Raw genomic sequence first — 19719 nt, 5'->3', positions numbered from 1 at the left:
AGGAAAAGAAAGACTTTAAATGAAAATTGTAATGGTGAAGTCTCATCTTTTGGTCGATCTCTAAAAGGACAATGAAGAGAAGTAGAAAACTTGCTACTCTTTTAGGAAATAAATAAATAAATAAATAAATAAATAAATAAATAAAAAAGCCGGATGTTTCTCCATGTACAACCCTTACAGCCATGTCTAGAAAATGGGAGTTGTCTGTATCAGATAAATCCCTGATTGCATGTATTATTGCTTTACCAAATTTTCCAGACCCGGCAGGATACACTTTGAGCTCATGTTTGGAGATAAAAGATAACATTTGACATTCACATATACCACGTGCAATGTCAGCTCCTGCAAGCTGAATGCAACCCATCCATGTTGACTTTTCTCTGGGGCAGAAACTCCATGACACAGTCCCTGTGTGGTCATCACTCTTCCCTGAGCAGCTGGTCCAGATGGTTGTCCGAGGGGTTCCTGCCTACAGACAGTAAAAATTGGAGACGTTTGCTGCAGATGAGACTGAAATGGAGCTGCATCCTCCTCAAATGTGACTCTAATGGACTCTGAACAACCCAGGCAGTGTTAAACTCATTAATTTGCCTTCTAGAAAGTGAATCTAAAAACTTGCACGGTTTGCTTTTGTTTCGATACTCTACTAACATTCATTCAGAGTCCATCAAGATGAACGAGCAAAATACTGTGTTAATGGTAAAGAAAATATTTGTTTTCTTTTAAATTTTTCAGACCACTTATTTAAGTTCTTCCTTAAGGGGGGGGGGAGGAAAAAGTGATTGAGTAGTTGGTTTGAGTTCTGTACTTTTTGTATTGGGCCTAAAATGGTTTGTTGAATTTATTCTGAATTGGTGCTTTTAGTTCCCACATACCTCTTAATTCCTGTAAATAAATTTGTTGTTGTTTTACATTAATATTCAATATTAGCGATAGAAATAAGTAAGGACAAGTAAGGACTTTTTCTGTGCATCAGATCTCATAAAGCAGGAGCTCAGACTGTGCTCCAGGATTAAATTATTAACTATGGTGTATAATACTAACGACAGAAATAGCAAGGTAAAGAAATCTATATATATGATACTTATTGTTTAATAAATAAAATAGTTCACCAATGACTAATACAGGAGCAAATAAAATCAGAATTGGAAGGAAAAAGGACACAAGATTAGATTTTCAATTTTAGTGTAAACTAATGTTAAAGAAATATTGAGTTCTTGAGGTGCAAATCTTATCTCTTAAATCATTCCCAAAAATCAAAGATACAAAACCAACATTAAAATGTTATCTTCCAAAGCAGAAGGTTTAGAACTCTTGCTCAGCAGTCCCCCAGCTGAATTATTCGAACGGTAAAACTACATGCATACCTTTGCATGGGCACTTCAAAGGTGGAAAATGCATCGTATACTAACTTAGCTTCTGAAGAAAAGGAATCCAATTGTGCAGAAGAAATTACAGTACTGAGTAAAGGAAAAGATAAGGGAAAAGTCTTTATGGGCCAATGAAGCTCATTACACCTTGACTGCAAAAAGCAGGACCTCTGGGATTGTGTTTTTGCCTCTTGTTGTGGTGCCAAGTCAGGGAATGCACCTACTGGTCTAGTATCAGTTGGTCACTGGCTGTCATAAAGCCAAAATGTGCTACTTAAACCCTTTAAACCTTATTGCTCTTTACAGATACCTTAAAGGAGGCTGTAGTGAGGTGGGGGTTGACCTGTTCTCCCACGTGCCTGGTGACAGGACGAGGGGGAATGGGCTAAAGTTGAGCCAGGGGAGTTTTAGGTTGGATGTTAGGAAGAACTTTACCGAAAGGGTTGTTAGGCATTGGAATAGGCTGCCCAGGGAAGTGGTGGAGTCACCATCCCTGGAAGTCTTTAAAAGACATTTAGACGTAGAGCTTAGGGATATGGTTTAGTGGGGACTGTTAGTGTTAGGTCAGAGGTTGGACTCGATGATCTTGAGGTCTCTTCCAACCTAGAAATTCTGTGATTCTGTGATTAAACTTGAACATCTGTACATTACTAATTAAAATAAAAAATTACCATGCAAAGCTCAATGGTATGGGGAAGAAATATATCTTGGTGTTCCTCATTAAGGTCCAAGGTGAAGTCTAAGACATGCTGATAGTTTTAATTGTGGTATAATTTTGCCTGGGGATGATGTATATATTTATAATGTGGTGATTCACAATGCCTTTCAGAAGGAGGAATACATACTCAATGGTATCTGCATCCTCCATTGTGGATAGATGGTTAGCTTTTTTATCTATCTGAGGTGACAGTATCTTTTCAGGACATGTGGAGCAAAAGAAAATACTATATTTTCATTATTACTGCCTCACTACTGTTGCGTTACTGCTGAATCTGATTGAAAATAGTAAAAGTAGATGAATGTGGAATGGGTGGGAGAGGAAATGAGGTAACTGACAGAGTCAATGGTTGACATAGTCTAAAACTTTAAATTTATGGCTCCTGGAGCCCCAAATGCCATCTCTGGAAGGAGTGAATGAGGTCTTTCAGTGGAGCTGTGCTGGTTACCCTGGATCCTACAGGCTTGAGGGCTTCTGGAAATGTTTCCTGTTTTGGTGTTGTGAGGGTGCCTGTAACTCATGATTAGGTTTCCAGACCGCTTTGTCCATGTTCATGTTTGGGAGAAATCTGAGAACAAAAAACAAGTGCTCCATCATCTTTTGTTTTCCAATTGAAATGTTTTTATAGAAACCAAAAGAGTCTGCTGGACTTCTTTGAGGAATGAAATAGGATAGCATGAAGAAATAACATGTTTTTAGTGTTTGTTTGTTTTACAAAAGATAAAGATGACAGATATCACTTGTTTTCATTTGGAAGTCACTTTCCATTAGAGCCACTCTTGTTTCAGTGTCTAATTTACCAGTACACAGCAACTTCAGTTGTGAAATTCAGTCATGTAAAATATGCCGTTTGTATTCAGGCTGCACAAATATTACAGCTTTTTATAGATTCTTCTTTCTTAACAGCTTTTAATATGAATTTTCACAGTCTTCCACCAGGGCAGTCTGTTGTTTTCTCTTCTTTATATTCCATTTTTCACTCTGGTTGCCTCACTGCCTCATGCAGACCTTAAAACACATGCTATTCTTATTTACCTTGGGTTGTAGTTTGTCTTTTTTCCCCCACCCCCAGCCAGGAAGCTAAAAACAGGGTGTGCTTTTAAAAAGCAGGAAAGTAGCTTTAAGTATCTTGATGGCTGTAAGATCTTCTACTTAAAAAAAAAAAAAAAAAAAAAAAAAAAAAAAAAAAAGGCATGATTTCCTTGGACACTGTCCAAAGTTGTGGCTTTGAAAAATGATAATTTTAGAGTCCCTGTCCCAGTCTAGAAGCGAAGCTTCATCTAACAACACAAGCAAGGACTTCCTTTCCTCCTCTCCTCCCCTCCCCACTGTGACTTACAAATAGCATTTTTCCTGTAGGATAAATAACTTCACTAAAATAGATATATAAACCCTCTGTAAACCTCAGTCTGTTTATAGCTGAAATCCAAGTGTTATTTTGCAGCTGGGCTCTGCATTGTATACTGAACCTTGCAGAAGGTTGTTAGCTTCTTTGAGATCTTAGTTTGGTGCGTTTGTTCCTTTTGAACAAGAAATCAGCCTTATTCCTGATCTTTCTCCATGCTCATTTCTACACATGATAGGTATGGTGAGGCTCATTAAAAACACTATGGCAGAGGTTCCTGGGAAGGTGGCGTGAGTCCTGCTAGCATACCTCTGCTGCTTCCCTGCCCTTGTGGAGCAGAGGAAGCAATTACAAGGGGGGTGAGCCAGAGGCTGGAAATCACGTCAGATGAGAGAGGCTTGGTGGCACTCGGCCACGGTGTAACAACAGTGAGGCGTGCACGTCCCCAGGCTACGTCTCCAGCGGTCAAGGTCATTGGCCACATGCTCAGTAATGGAGCCCATGAGGAGTACCAGGCTCCCTACTGGCCTTCCTTTGTGGCTTATTACTTGCATCATTCGAGGCAGGTAGGTTAAGCCTGTAAAGTGATGCTTGTGCTGCTTGATCCTGTTTTACTGCAGACACAGAGAAGGGTTTGGCCAAACAGTGCCAGTCCCTGGAGCACTCCTGACCTGTGAAGGGAGCTGGGGCCTCCAGGTGCTGAGATGATAGATACCAAAGCAAAGCTCCGTGGATTGCCATTATATTCCCACTCTATTAACCCCTGTTGCTTTGCTTTTTAGATTTCTGAGGTCAAGGGGGGGGAGAGGAAAAAAAAATAAAAGGGAGAGACAAGATTTGTGCAGGATGTTTTGTGGGTGAATTCAGGACAAAGCTGGTATCTTCATTTCATAATAAGCTGTGATTTCCAAACTATGGGTCATGGTCATAACAAGTTCATAATTTTTGAAGGTGATGTTTTATGCCTAGAAGCACTGGCAAGAAACACATTTACAAAGCAAAAATTTGGGGAAGCAGTCCTCTCTTTATTTTGCCAGAGCTACTCTTAGGTGCTGACCACAAGAAAGCAAGGTGTGGAGACAACTGGAAAATTATGTTGCCCTTCCAGTTCAGGTCTTGTTGTCAGAATATGCAAGACTCAACAAGATTAGAGCAGTTTTGCCCTTTAATTTAAACAGATGCAAGTGGGAGTCACTAGCAGATTTGCATCATAACTCTGGTTCAACCCTGAGTCATGGGATTATTTCATTCTGCTATATTCATTTTTGATGAACCACTTTGCTCCTTGTTTGTTAGGGAGGGTTAAGCACTAATTCCTCAATGAAATACTTCTCCCTTGTCGAAACTTGAATGGGATATTTTCCAGGATGCAATCTCAGAAACCACCCTTGGCACAATAACTGTGCCAGAAATGCCTCACCAGGAAAGCAGATTGCCTGGGGGTGGGGAACATTAATGAAACGGGGTGGGGGGGGGGGGGAGGGGGGGCTTTTTGAGGACTACTTATATTTCGATCTTCCTTCTCTTGTGACATCAGTCAAAATTTTTCACACTGAATGAAGTCAGATGTCACATATTTCTTTGAACCAAGCCGTTAAAATTCCCAGCTCTTGCTCAAGCAGTAGACGAGACTCATTCCTCCTTTCTGCTGAGGCAGTTTGACTATTTCACGTGGTAGAAAGAGTTATTCAGCTCATGGCTTTCCTATCTGTGAACAGCAGACAGGACCTTATCTGCCTGACTGTTGAAGCAACCCCAGGACAAGGTGCTGACTGCGGATTTTTACAGGAACCTGTGTGTTCAGATGCCTAAAGGGCGAATTGGGCATGAGTGCAGAAACTGAGTGCCTCACCCACACATGCTGAGGAGCTGGCCCAAAGCATCTGCAGAAAACAAGCCATCTGCACAGTTCCAGGCTGCAGCTGCTATAGAATCATACCAAAACACTAAATTGGAGCTTAAGAATGAGAGGTAGGGAATAACGCAGTGCATAAAGGAGCCACAGGCTAGCTGAGGGATGTAGAGAGGTTTTTAATTCAAAAACCTCCTTGAGATCTGTAAGATGTTTCTGTAACTCCAAACTTTTAATAAAGAGAAACGTTTATCCCAGGATGGAAAACAGAAAATACAGTTACGTGTAGGCTTGACTGTGGCTTCACACATACAAATGGAGAAATGGATTTATTTTTTCAAGTCAGTGTACTTAACCCAGAGTAGATTTAAAATGTAGAAAGAAAGGAAAACAAGACCATCTTAGCCTGGTACTGATTTCCTTTTACATTTTACCTATGTTTAAGTCTGTGTTGCTTTCTTTCCTAGAAATGTGATCCTCCCCAAAGTAGATTATGTAGCTATAGAAGCAAGACTGCACTGCTCTTGGAAAAATCTGCATGCCTTTGTGCTTACATTTCCTCGCTTTTGCGTCTGAGCTGAGCCCCTGACAATTGAAAATATTTAAAGAAGGAAAACTAAACTCCAGTGAATGTGAAAGGCATTTGCACAAAAATACAAGCTGCCTTCCCTTGGTCTTAATAGAAAATCCTTAAAAGGATTGCATATGCTATATCGATAAATACAACTCCTCATTCCCTCTATGCTTGTGCGCTAGTTCTGAAAGTCTTTGTTTCTATTTTTGTCTCCTCGTTCTTTATCCAAATAAAGATCTGTAAGTAAGTAAGTTTTCTGTCTGTCTAAGCTCAGCAGCTACGTGGTCACATCTCCTCCATATCATTTTTCCTGTGAACTTTCAGTTCCTTCTCCTTCGCTTGGAATAAAATCAAGCACTCTGTTAATGGCCAGGACTCTGCAGCAGGAAGACCCTACCACATCTCCTCGGGGCCTGTGCGTGCAAGAGGTGAAATGCTATCGGTCTCGTGGAACTGTGATGAGTAACTTCAGAGTCACTCTCCTATAATAGAAACTTAGTTTAAGAGGAGAAAAAAAGTGCTGGTGTGCCTCAGTGCTTTCCAAAGCCTGTTTTTGCCATGTAAAGTCAATTGGCTGTAAGCTGTGGGCCCAGCTTGGCTTCAAAGAGTGCCTGGCTCTCCATTCACAAACTAATGCTCTAGAGAGCTGCCAAATTGGGGAGATTATTCTGTCTCGTTTTCTGGCAAGCCACGGCTGCGTGTATCACTTCATTTATATGCTAATTGAGGCCAAGCCTCCAAATAGACTCCATACAATATCTGTGACTTGGCTCCCTCTCTATGATTATTCTGCCTTCCAGCAGCTACAGTGTGTGCTCTGAGCCGGAGGAGATTTAGTAATGTCTTCATCTACCAAGTCCCAAATCCTGGCCCCAGCTTTCGGAAACTGACAGCTGAAACAGAGCAGTGCAGCTCACTTGCATGAAGGATTGCCGTGCTGCTGTGAAGGTGAGCTCACAACATTTGTTGATGGGGACTCTCTCCCTGTTCCAGCTTTAAGGAGATGCTGATGTTTCTCGTGCCAGCTGGTGTAGTAAGAGGTTGCAGAGGGCATGGGTAATTACAGGGATGATGTGTTGATGAGGTAAAGCAGCTAGTTCTGTTAGCTCCTCTCTTCTGCTGGCTCATGTGTGATTGAATGGCAAAAGCTCCCTTTGCTCAATTTTCTGTCCTCTTCTTAAAGCTCAGTGAACATCCCTGCACTGTCAGTCATTCCTTGAGGAGCACTATGTTGTTACAGAAAGAGCAGGTACAAAGTTGAGGATGAATTTTTCAGCAAATGGGACGCTTGCTGCGGGCTGAATTCACCGAATGTTTCACCAAAGGCGGGTGGGAAACATATGTGCTTGTGGTACAAAATCTTTGAGTTTTTTCAGAAGGAAGCTTTAGTACCTCCTGCTTAAAGCAGGGATGTGACAATGGCTTATGAGCATTTCTTATCATTAACCCCAGGGATCAGAGCTCTCTGCTAAATTCTGAAACTTCCTTATGATATCACTTCCATACTTCTTTGAACTTTCTGTTAGAAATCTATCAAGGTGTGTTTTAAAAAATCTTGTTAAAAGAGAACTGAGCAGTTGAAATTTAGGAAGTTCCCAGCTGGCAGTCACCTGTACAAATCCTTTGCAGACCTGCACTGCAGCGCAAGCTGTTACGGCAGTTTATACGTGGGAGCACAGAGTTAAAATATGTCTAATTTTTTGATTACTCAGTGAAAATACGGGATGTCACAGTCCTGGTCCAGGTGCCCAGACAGGTGCTTCATAGTCTACTGGAGAGCAAGAATGGCCAAGAAAAAGCAGTTGACATGAATATGACAAAAATTCCTGTGATCTCCCAAGCCAGGTGCATGCTCACAGCTTTGAAATAAGGAATGATTTGCAACTGGGATTCGTGACTTGGGCTCAGGCACCTACATTGTCTGTTTGTACATGGGGAATTTGCTGTTCTCGTCTGAGTTGTGGCAATGCCCACCTCTCTTCCAGGAAGTGAGAGGTATCAGCTCAGTGTGAGTTTCCTGCCTGAGGCAGTTCAAATTTACGCTTTGTGTGCTGGGTAATTGGTTTATCCAGGGCACAAGCTGGCATGGAGACACCCTCCGCCTCACCTGTTGACGTGGAGTCATGATCTGGCCGGGAAAGGAAGGAGGACTCATGAAGCCACAGGCAGATAAAGCAAGAGGGAGCAAAACTCTTTTGCCCAACAATGAGGCAATTTCCTGGGATGGACCGGTTGTGGGATCTGCTACTTCCCAGAAGTGCTTGAGCACTTTTGTAATCGGCTCATCACTCATCAGAGGAACCTTCCATGGGATTTCCGAAGCCTGCCTCTGCATTCACTGTACTTTGTTACCGGGAACAGCTGCCTCAAGTCTCCTCTGAGCTGCCTCAGGGTTATGACCTGTTGGCTGACAAAAATAGGTGCCAGGTGAGGTTCCTGCCAGGGCATGACTGCCAGGCTGAAGGAATATCTCTGCCCTTGCGCAAGGAAGTGGCTCATTTATTTCCATGACACTGTTCCTTTGTGTGCTCCATGGAGCAGGTTTTGGCAAGCAGTGTTCACGCAAGTCTCTCTGTTTTAAGTGGAAAAGCTCCAAAGCTGATAAATTTCCTGTGTCAGAGAAAGGACATCACTGTTCTAGGCCAGGATGCTATCGTGAGCATCCTGTTGCTCTTAGTGCTGCAGTTCTGTTACTACTGGAGTACGATGCTCACTCCTTAGGAGATCTGGAAGCTTTAAAATTTGTTAATTTCTTTATGGAGTGAAAGGAACTGTTTGAAATGCTGTTATTTTTACATTTATATTTTTCTTGTCAACCCTATTGTCTCTACTTGTACTCTAATGGGATGTTTTAATTTGAGAATGTTTGTCTTGTGGTATCAGACACTGCCTGACACAGGATGCATCCCATCTTACAGTGCTAATTGTGTTTAACTTAGAGCAGAGGTTTTAACCCCAGACCCTCTCAGATGGATAGGGCAGGAACATGAACACAGGTGTCCATTGGCCAAGACCTCTCCACTGTGAAAACAGTTTCCACTCAGTGACAAAAACGATGGCTTTGACTGAAAGGTAAAACAAACAAACAAAAAATCCTTCCAAAATAGACTGGATACATTTTCTTACCATGTTAAGGTTAGCTGACAATACCAGTTAATTTTGAAATGTGTAGAGCTATGTTTCACCAAGTTTTGCACCTACAGTTACAGAAAATTCATCTCTTCCAGCAAAAAGAACAGCACAGGGGTGGATTTAACTGGAGGAGAGAATTAGCTGGGGAGAGGAACGTGATTTAAAGGGCAAGAGGAAGAGTAGAAGAGATCGTTTTCCTGTGGTACCACCTTTGCCAAGGAAAAAGAAGCTGGTGCATTTAAATATGGGCTTCCTTACTGTAAGAAGATAGAAGAAGGTCAGCAGCTCCAGAAGTCTTACGGGAGCATGCCCAAGAGTTGTTTCTGGTTAGTGTCCTGTTGAGTGCTTCTGAGGGGGATATACTTGCAGTGTTTTGTCTGGGTATTAAAAACACACACATTGTGATGCTGTCAGTTGCACTAAGTCTTGCTGAAGGTAGTGGGTGTAACAACCACCCTTCCTTTGAGTCAAGTGCAAAGTGCAATTAGGCTTTAAGGAATAGATAGCTGAAACAATGGGAGCCACCACCCCAACAAGGGTACATGCAGAGCTGTTTAAGAATGCGTGTGGCATGGGTGGAGGGTTTGATAACAGGCTGTGTTAAGGTGCAGGTGGCTGAATATTGTTCATGTGGGAGAGAAACCAGAAAAAACATCAGAGCAGCACACATCAAGAAAGTCCTGACAAAAGAAATACTTGCTGCCTGACTGAATAAAAGCTTAGAGACTTTACAGGAGTCAGGCACATGGAGCTCAAAGCAAGCAAGCAAAGTGCTAGCTGCTCCAGGTACAATGGATCAAGTGTTATGGAGTTGCTCTGAAATCAAAAGGTTTTGTTTCAGAAAAATAACGGTGCCAGGCTCCATCACCTGTCCATCTGCCAGAGAGCAGTGATGCCAAGGTATTGAGCATTGCCCAGCTCAGGATGTGGCAACGCTCAGATGGATCTCCCCAGTACTGCAGTGGCAAAGAAACAGGGATCTCTTTTACTAGCTGTAGCTAGGCAAGTGAATCTGTTCTAGGGAATGTCACTGCAGATTTCAGTGCAGAAATTACATATAAACAAACAGCAAGTTGAAGGGAAAGGCTAGGTCAGAATAAAATGAGAACCAGGCCCAGCTAGCCCACTCTAAGGAGTGGGCAAAAAGGAGTATTTACTTGCTCCAGAGCTGAATTTGGCAAAGTGAGACTTGCAGTTAGGTTTGGAGGTTTGCATTTTCACTTGATTGTGCAGTCAGTTTGACCATTGTTCAACTTTACACATCTTTCTGATTACTACAGTGTCTCACATGCTCTCTCTTGAATGAGACCTATCTTGTCACCTAAAAGAGCCCAGATTTTATGCATAGTGTATGCTTTGTTAACTAGATTTACCATGTGAATATGTTACCTGTCTGTGACAGAAAGGTTGTCCCTTACTAGCTTTATTCAAAAAAGACTTCTGGCAATCTATTTATAAACATAAGATTAAGAAGTTTCTAATGTTATAGGTTTGGGTTCTAACAGAGACAAAGTTAAAGAACACCTAAAACAGCACCTGTCATAGATAGTTCCTTGGGCTTTAAAGTGCCTACAGGCTCCACATAATTTCCTGTACAACCAAGTCTGACTTCTATTAAAGCGCTGTCTGAGTCTGACTTGCATTAGTCCCATGAGTGATTGCTAAGTGTTGATTTAGATTCTTCTTACACTTAGGTTGCAGAAAATGAAAAGCAAATGGGCTTAAGGCAAAACTGAAGCTATGCTGTACATCGTTTTATTGCATTCCTCTGAACCTCAGCTAGCTCTCCAGCGATGCACCAGCCAGGGTACTAGCTTTTCAGAGCTTTTTAGCATGCATTACCCAGAGTTAAACCTCTAGATTTTCTTTCAACATTTTTCAAAATGTTCTTATATGTAAGAAAGAAGTTTTTAGCTTTCAAAGTGAGAATACAATAAAAGCAATTATTTTCTTTTCCACAAAAAAAAAAAAAAAAAAAAAAAAAAAAAACAGTGAACAGCATAAGATACTACAGATCATACATGAAACGAGCTTCCTGGCTCATCCAATGCAGTGCCTCACAAGCACAGAGGTAATAGCTGGTTAGACCCAAAAGGTCTACAAATCACCCATTCTGCATATACCACAAGCCACAAAATACTCCCCAATGCTCCATAAGGGCTTGCACACACATAGTACAACCCATTCAAAGCCACGAACTGGTGTGTGCCACAGTTGCGCTGCTGCAGTCACAGCAGCCAGCATCTACCATCTCCTATAATGTTCCACAAGAGGCTAGCAAAGACATCTGAGACTTTTTTTCAGCATCCTAAGTACTAAACACACTGAAGAGCTCTCAAATAAAATGCAAGCAATATATTCTGTCACACAAGGAGTAAGCAATACATCCTATCACATTCTTCAGTTAGACTTTTGCACTCTGCTTCTCTTACGTAGGTTCAAGGAAGAGGTTTCAACATTACGTGCATACCTTGCACCTGAGCATGTACACACACAAACACCTTTCCCTGTGATGTTTTGGAAATGACTTTTGGATCTTTACGGCACAATGGTGGTGTGTCTTCTGGACTCTGGAAAGCCAGAGGTAGCACCTCTGTCTTTCCTGTGCATTTTAAAACCCTGCCAGCAAGCAGCCAGGGGGCTTGGCTGCCCTCACAAGGGTCCATCCTGGAGGCTGAGTTTACCGGTCTTTTCAGTTGCTGGTGAAAGACAAAACTTCTCATCTGTGCTTGAGATGAAGCAAGTTTGGGGTTCCAACCATCTGAGCAGACACGTCTCCTGGGACTTTCAGTGCTCAGATGCACATTTTAAATCCTTACATCTATGAGCTCATTTTCCTCCCGCGTTCCACTGACAGCCTTCATTTCCATTAATAATTACATGTGAATTGCCAAGAAGATTGCCCCTCGTGAAAAAACACCTGAAATTTCAGAAGCAGCTGTGTATGTTCAGTATTACTGTATCTGTGTGCTGCTGGCTGAGTCGCCGTGCCCTGTTCCCTGTGCACATGCATAGACATGGAGGATTCATACTTGATTTTCTTATCCTATCAGACTAAAGCATCACATACAGTAACCTAAAAGACACGTGCTACGGAGGACCCTACAGAAAGTAGGGATGCTCTCAAAATGTTTAATATTTGGTTTTAATTTTTAGTTCAGCTTAGGTCTTCAATTTATCTGAAACAGCTGCATCCTTTTTAGTTTAATACATAGAAATAGCAGCTCCGCTAGAGACCAGAAAGTTAATTCTCTAAAGCTCTTACCAAATAAAGTGGCTAAGGATAAAAAATCTTAGTACTCTTCTGGTAACAGGTAGATGAGAACTTGCTTCCCATGAAGGATAGACTTAGTCTGTTGATGTCCAAACAGATCAGCAGTGTGACATTTGTTTCTCACAGGAAAGTCCTTTCCCTGGAGTGCAGACAGGAAATCCAAAATAAGAGGAGGTGAATACCAAACGGCCACTGAGGGAAGGGGAGGATCAGAAAGAACAGTGTTCGCTTGTTGTGTAGGCTAGGGAAAGAAAAAAGTGTGTGAGAAATCAGTGTTTATTCCTACATTTTACGAAGTGCTCTGACTGCAGAATGAATCACTTCTTTGCTGTGAAGCTATAGTACAATCACCGTGCCACCTGGTGAATCCCTGATTTTCTCAAAAAAAAAATGAATTACTGCATTACTTTCCAGGGGAAATATTACACAATTCATCTTATCCAACCAATAAATGAGAGGCCCTTACGTCTGTTCACAGCACCTGTTTTTCTGACTACCGACCACTGAGAACCAGCAACTTCTGCAAAATACTTGATTTCTCTGTCAGAAATTTTGGTACAAACTCAGTGACCCAGTAGTGGGCTAGCATTAATAGCAGCACCCAAGTATTTAACACAGGGATCTTTTGCTGGATATACTTTGTCCAGGCTAACACAGCCCTGTGAAGCTGCTGTGCTCTGAATATGAGATGGCACATTACAGGTCTAACATGAGGTGGGAAAGACAGGAGCCAAGCGAGCTTTGTTGTCACCCCTCAAATCCACTGATAGCAGCTTCGATTTGGACTGTTGCCACCCCATCAGCTTCCCCCAGAGCTCAGGACTCAAATGCTGGGCAGCTGTGCTGGCAGTGGGTAAGGAGAGCTAATTGCTTCAGCACGAGGAGCAGAGGAAGAGTGATTCACCTTGTAACAAAGGGCCCTGCAAGGCTCTGCTGTGTGGAGCTACTGAGATGTTCTGTGGCAGTGAGGCTGTGAAGCGGGGGCTCTGAAAGGGACATTCCTCCCATTGCATTTGCTGACTTGAAGTTTTTGTCAGCTGGGTCTTTGGGCTTCGTGCCAGCCCAGAAAAACTAACAAAGGCCATTTCTTCAGTTGCATATGGTCAGGAAAAGAAGGAAAAGGGGAGGAAGAATAAGGGACTGTAATACTTTTAAAAGAGGAACTTTTTTTTTTTTTTTTCAGAGAAGTAAAAATGTCTCATTTATATAGCTGCTGGCTATTGTAAGCCCCAGCGTAATTCTTAAATCTATGTGAGGTAGCACAGATCACATGGCTTTAACATAGTACAAAGGCCATGGGAAGTGAGGATAGTTTTGAAACCGAACCTAAAATCCTACTGTGGTCAAAAAGGGAAAGAAAAAAAAAAAAAAAAAAAAAAAAAAGGAAAAAGAAAAAAGAAAGGAAAGATGCAACATTAAGCCCAAGAGAGAATTGCTTGGACTGGATTTCACAGAATCACAGAATTTTCTAGGTTGGAAGAGACCTCAAGGTCATCGAGTCCAACCTGTGACCTAACGCTAACAGCCCTCCACTAAACCATATCCCTAAGCTCTACATCTAAATGTCTTTTAAAGACTTCCAGGGATGGTGACTCCACCACTTCCCTGGGCAGCCTGTTCCAGTGCCTCACAACCCTTTCAGTGAAGAAGTTCTTCCTAACATCCAACCTAAAACTCCCCTGGCTCAACTTAAGCCCATTCCCCCTCGTCCTGTCACCAAGCACGTGGGAGAACAGGCCAACCCCCACCTCGCTACAGCCTCCCTTGAGGTACCTAAAAAGAGCGATAAGGTCACCCCTGAGCCTCCTCTTCTCCAGGCTGAACAAGCCCAGCTCCCTCAGCCGCTCCTCGTAGGACTTGTTCTCCAGGCCCCTCACCAGCTTCGTCGCCCTTCTCTGCACCCGCTCAAGCACCTCAATGTCCTTCTTGTAGCGAGGGGCCCAAAACTGAACACAGTACTCGAGGTGCGGCCTCACCAGAGCTGAGTACAGGGGGACAATCACCTCCCTAGCCCTGCTGGTCACGCTGTTCCTGATACAAGCCAGGATGCCGTTGGCCTTCTTGGCCACCTGAGCACACTGCTGGCTCATATTCAGCCGACTATCCACCATCACTCCCAGTTCCTTCTCTGCCTGGCAGCTCTCCAACCATTCCTCTCCCATTTGTCCAGCAAAGGTTATTTCCACTCATTTAACATTTTTTTTTCCCTCAGTCTCCTAGGTTCTTCAGAGAGATTGTGCTCTTAAGAAAATGTTATCGGGGCTGGGTGATTTCTATGCCTTCTGACAAATAAATAAGATGCTGATGTATCCGTAGTTTTCAAAACTCACATTTCAGTTTCTCAGTCATTTCAAAGCTGTCTAACTGAGCTGCTCAGGGATTTCATGGTGCTGTTGTCCCCTGGCCACGGCACATTTGACAAAAGTTGAGCTGTTAGATACCCTTCCCTGACCAAATTCCAATACAGCTGCATCTTCGCGCTCTCTTCCTGAGCTGCTGCTGGGTGCGAGTGGCACCAGTTTAAGCATTGCCAAATTCTATTAGAGTTCTCTTAAAAAAAAAAAAAAGTGAGAACAAAATGTTAATAGTGAAGTATAACTGGCTATTGTTGCTATTGTTGTCCTTTCTTTGTATAAGCTCTTATCAAGGTTTTGAAGTTCTGCCAGCTTGTTTCCATTACAAGGAAAACTTGATACCAGCTGGAATTTTTGGAGTACAGAGGGAGTGATGGCAGTGGTCCTGTTGACTTACACAAATGTGCACAAAATCCTGTGGTGGTTTTTTTTGTTTGTTTGTTTTGTTTTGTTTTTTATGAATGCAGAATAAGGAAACTGGAAACAATTTTCTGCTGAGACATCTCTGCCTTTTCAGCAGCACTAGCCCCTAGGAAGCTCTGTCTTTTTAAACTTCTTTCTAATGTGGTATCCACTGCAACTTTTCTCATTCTCTCACTTCTCTTCAAGGCTTTTTTTTTCACTCTCTCCTGCCCATCAGTACTTCGAGCTATACCTATCAAGTGTTCCAGCCCTGTGCTTATCTGCCCCGAGAGAAGCCTCCCTGCTCATATTGCGTAGCTTCTACTCAGTATTTTGGGTGTTAGATTCTTTTTTTTTTTTCTTTTTTTTCTTTTTCCTGCCATCACTACCCCTGAGAGTCTTTTGAGTCTTGCAGTTTGCTTAATCCAAGCCTCGGAGGAATGAAAATGGTTATTAACACTTTCAGTGTAACGGCTGGCTGCAGCTAGTGACATAAAAACCAGCTGTCATGTTCACTCTGTTGATCTCATGCACCAATGGGCAGATAAAGCATTAGAATCAAGATAATTTGCTAAAATGGAGGAATCAGACCCTGCAGTATGGGCCCTACCTAGTAGATGTAGCACTCATGAACATGCTACAGCCCTGTTTCATCTACAAAATAGGGTTCCTTTTCAGCATGCGTACCATATTAAGCCTTCTTTGCATTAGCATCAAAAAATCTTGACTTCTGCAATATGCCATGATTCAAACCATATGGTGCGTGAGAAACAGGTGGAGCAAAGCCTGAGCAAAAAGAATGAGAGGAGGAAAAAAAACATTTCAATATAATCAAGATAAAGAACTACACTTGTGACCATTACCCTCCCAGCAATTATTATCAGAATAAATAGGTGAGCCCTTCCCAATAAAGAAATTAACAGCGAATGTGGGCTGAATACAAGGAGTTATCAACTGGCATGCTGTGCCCTTTAGGAAGGTGTTGCTAACAATTATTTGGGGGGTATTTTATATATAGCCTTGAGTTGCTACAGGATGGTTCTCTCTGACTTTCGGGGCAATTATTTCTGGTATGCTATTTTTGCTATGATTTTTCATCTCTGTTGCAGAGTTTTATTTCAATGTCCTGATGGTGTGATTCTTTAACCCCTCTTTTTAAAGGGGTTGCTGGAGCACTTCCCGTGCAAATGTTTTCTGAGGTGTTTATCAGCAAGATGGCTTCCCGCTATAGTTTCTGTGAACGCTCTTTTTAGAGATGTTAATAAAAATAAAAGGTGATTTGCAGAAGGTGTTAATGCTTTTAGCCTGACTATTGGAAGAGGGCAGTTTAATTGGGGTATTTACAACTGCAAATCCTCTTTTAATTTTTCCTTGTACTTGATGTCTGTCTTCTTTTTATAACAAAAACAGTATGTAGTTGCATGTTCTTATGGCAGGGAAAAGCCAATGCAGCCATCCAGCTGTTAAAATCAGTGTTAGATGTGAATTTTGTACGGATTTCCCACTGCATGGCAGGAAACCAGCTTTCAGTGCTCCTTCCCCCTCCTCCCCATCTAGCCTTCTATTAGATTAATACCAGAAGCATGAAGTAACGTTGCACAGAAAGTTGTTGCTTTTAGCTCTCGGAAAACTTGGCAGCCTCTCGAGAAGTGAAGGGGGGAGGGGGAACCTGAAACTTCACTCGCCAAAGAAGAGATCTGAAGCATTCAGCAAAAAAAAACATTTTTCTCTCATTAAATCTCTGAAGTTTTACAAGCCAGCTAATGACAAACTATTTAGAAGCCTAATGAGGATCAAGCATCAACCCTTTCCTCTCTGTGTTTGTTGGCTGGCTCCTTTAGCATCCCTTTTTCGTGTTACCTGATTTATGTCCTGTTAGTGAAGTGTATAGTTAAGATAGCGTGTTTCTCTTCTTGGTTGTGAAAGGTTTCTCAGATAAGTTTACAGGACAGACCTGGGAGCTTGCAACCCAAATGGCTGTTGTTCATGAGTGCTGGGATGTTGCTGCAAATGCTTGAAGGTTTTGGTAGTACAAAGAAGAATGGGAAAAACATGCAATGTGCAAACAAGGCGTTATGAAACAGAGGAGAGACCACCCCCAGCGTCCTATCTCAAATATTGCAGTGGTCATGAAGCTACAGCACGAAATTATAATTTATTAAAACAACGTGTTAAAGATTGTCATATGTTAATTTCCTGTGATATTCTGAGATCATCAAGCGTATTTTATTGCTTCCTGTGGGCCTAATCCTACATCAGGCGGTGTGAACTTCATTGGGAGCGTGTGGGGTCGTGGTTGCAGGAGCAGCACAGACCCAGGCAGAGAAGCGGGCACGGGACGGCTCCGCAAACAGGCAGCCCAGGCTGCTGGTGAGAGGTGCTGTGGGACAGGGACTTGTGCTCAGAGGTGAGGTGAGCAGTGGTAGGCAAGGATACACGCCTAAAGCAGCAGCCTTTGCACAGTATAACTCCTGTAAAATGGCCTTTCCAAGCTTGTCAGAGTTTCCAAGTAACTGAGTGTATTTATTTTTTTGGTTTACCATCATGCCGCTGGCTGTGGTGTTGCCTCATAAAGCCTCTGGTTATAACAAGATGCTTGGTTATAGCTGTCCTGGCTGTAGGAGCTGGATTTCTACAGCAGAGATCAGTTTTAAAGATAAGTGCCGCATCAGACCCCCCAAAAATCATTGGTCCATCTTCCCCTTTCTGCCACACGAATGCATTTTCTGAATGCATTTGGCTCTGCAATGCTCTCCCCCGCTATGTTGCTAGCATTTTGTTTAAGAGGGGCATGTACTGCCAGGAGATTAGATGCCTGGTTGTTGCTGGACTACTCTTCTGGTTTAGGCTGAGTTTGCATTGGGTATTACTGATTTTCCAGGATGCTTAGCTTTGCGTTTTGCATATTTTGTTTGTCTAAGCACATAAGCTTCTTTGAGTAACAGATACACGGGGAGAAAAGTTATATATTTTTTTTCCACAGTGCTTTTAATTCTATCCCTATTTGGAGAAAAATCATGGAAAATTAAGGCTGAAATGTGTTTGTGTTTTATTCTGCCCCTATTAGTGCAAGAAAGCAGTAGTGATATTGTGTCATCCTTTGTGTTGCTAATGGGAGTTAATTTCACATTTGGAGGCCATCTGCCAAGAAAAACCCTCTCTACAGCCCTACTCAATGTACATATACAACTTCTCAGCAAAGGCAGCTCCATGAATCAGTTGTGAGGATGTATTTTATCTAAACTTTATTAGGTGTAGCTTTTTCCTTAATGAAAGCCGCTACATGAATTCTGGCCCCAATTACTCTGAAGAGAATGAAGTAAATTTTTGGCACTGGTCTTCCCTTCTAGTAGCAATGCATTCTTCTACCTCTTCTGTCTCTGTACTAATTAACTCAATTTCACCTGAAGGGGAAGAATGCTTTTGTAGAAGGAATGACCCAAATCAGTATTTATTTCAACACAGAGTTTTGTCTCTGCACAGATTAACTGTAAAATTGAAGTAGTATTTTGGGTTTTCCACTCCCTGTTTTGTTCTAGCTGAGGTTTTGTGTGCAGCCTTGGTCAACTGGCTTAAATGCTTTTAGATTTCTATTTTCCTACTAAAGAAAGTACTACCTTGCTTACATGATCCACTGTGTTAGACAAATAGATAAAAGCTTTGTGCATCCAGATTTGATAACGACAGATAAAGACCAAGCAGGAACAGCAAATTTCCCCGGCTTAGTATCACGGACAAGTCACGCAGCCCCAGACTAAGGTGTGTATAAGAGTTTATACATCAGTTTATTGCTTGCTGAAAGGGCAACCACAGGATGTAGATAGCCTTATATCCAACCACGGAGTACAAAATCAGTTGTTGCTTAATCTGTGATTGTAATCGCAAAACACTAACTATTGTATTTGCACCACACCATCTTCTGTCCATCATTTGCCTACTGATTTAATATCTCTAAGGAGCATTGAGAAGGTGCTGCCTTTAGACCCTGCGTGTGAAGTGCAGTGTGTTTGCTCACAGAACTAACTGCCTATTGTGTATCAAAAATGTATTTGTGTATAGAAAAACTTCTAAAACTTAGCTGCAGTATCAGAGTTGAATAATTAAGTTATAAGTTACCCTCATTCACAGATGTGTGCTGATTCTAGCAAAGGGAAGCAATTAATCAGCTCCGAAGACAGCCATGCACAAGCTTAGGGCTGCACTCTTGCGATTTAGAGAGTCATGTCTGGCCTGTGTTAGCAAAAATCCTTTGGATTATTAAAACATGCTACTTTAAAAAGAAATAGCATGATCTTTTATTACACTAAAGGGTATAGTTTCTTAACTAAAAGCGCTTACCTTTCCAACAAATGTTTTGTCTATATCTTTAGGTCATTATGACTACTACTTGTGTGAGTAATTATGAGTTGTCACCATAAAATGTCTCTACCAGTAAATTGCACAACTCATTAACAGAGAACTAACTGCCTGAATTACCGAGGTCCTCACTTCAATGGTAGTTCTGAAACAGCCCTACTCTGAGCTGCAAAGTTAGCATGACAAGAAGAACAAACCCCACAACTGCACGGCAAATCCCAGCAATGCCTCAGCAAAGTGCGATGAAGAACAAGCCTTGCCAGCCTGGTCCTTTAAGCTCTGAATTTGGCTGCAAAAGCAGCCAGCACTTGATGATTCAGAGGAATGCAAAGCCTAACCACT

General features: G+C 42.1%; 1 protein-coding gene across 2 annotated transcripts in view; it reads left to right on the top strand.

Annotated features, from left to right (window-relative positions):
• The window catches only part of PHLDB2 (pleckstrin homology like domain family B member 2), a 112823-nt gene that overhangs the window by 25890 nt on the left and 67214 nt on the right, over window positions 1-19719 (top strand). The window contains exon 1 of one of the 2 annotated variants that reach the window (XM_084533568.1): window positions 6675-6807. The exons of the other annotated variant lie outside the window; for it this stretch is intronic. The gene's annotated coding sequence lies outside the window, so the exon portion shown is untranslated. Of the gene's footprint in view, window positions 1-6674; window positions 6808-19719 lie in introns of those variants that run through there. 2 annotated transcript variants of the gene reach the window in all.

This window comes from Aythya ferina (assembly GCF_964211825.1).
Source record: "Aythya ferina genome assembly, chromosome: 1".
Taxonomy (NCBI): Eukaryota; Metazoa; Chordata; class Aves; order Anseriformes; family Anatidae; genus Aythya; species Aythya ferina.
This window is presented reverse-complemented; position numbering and strand designations above follow the sequence as displayed.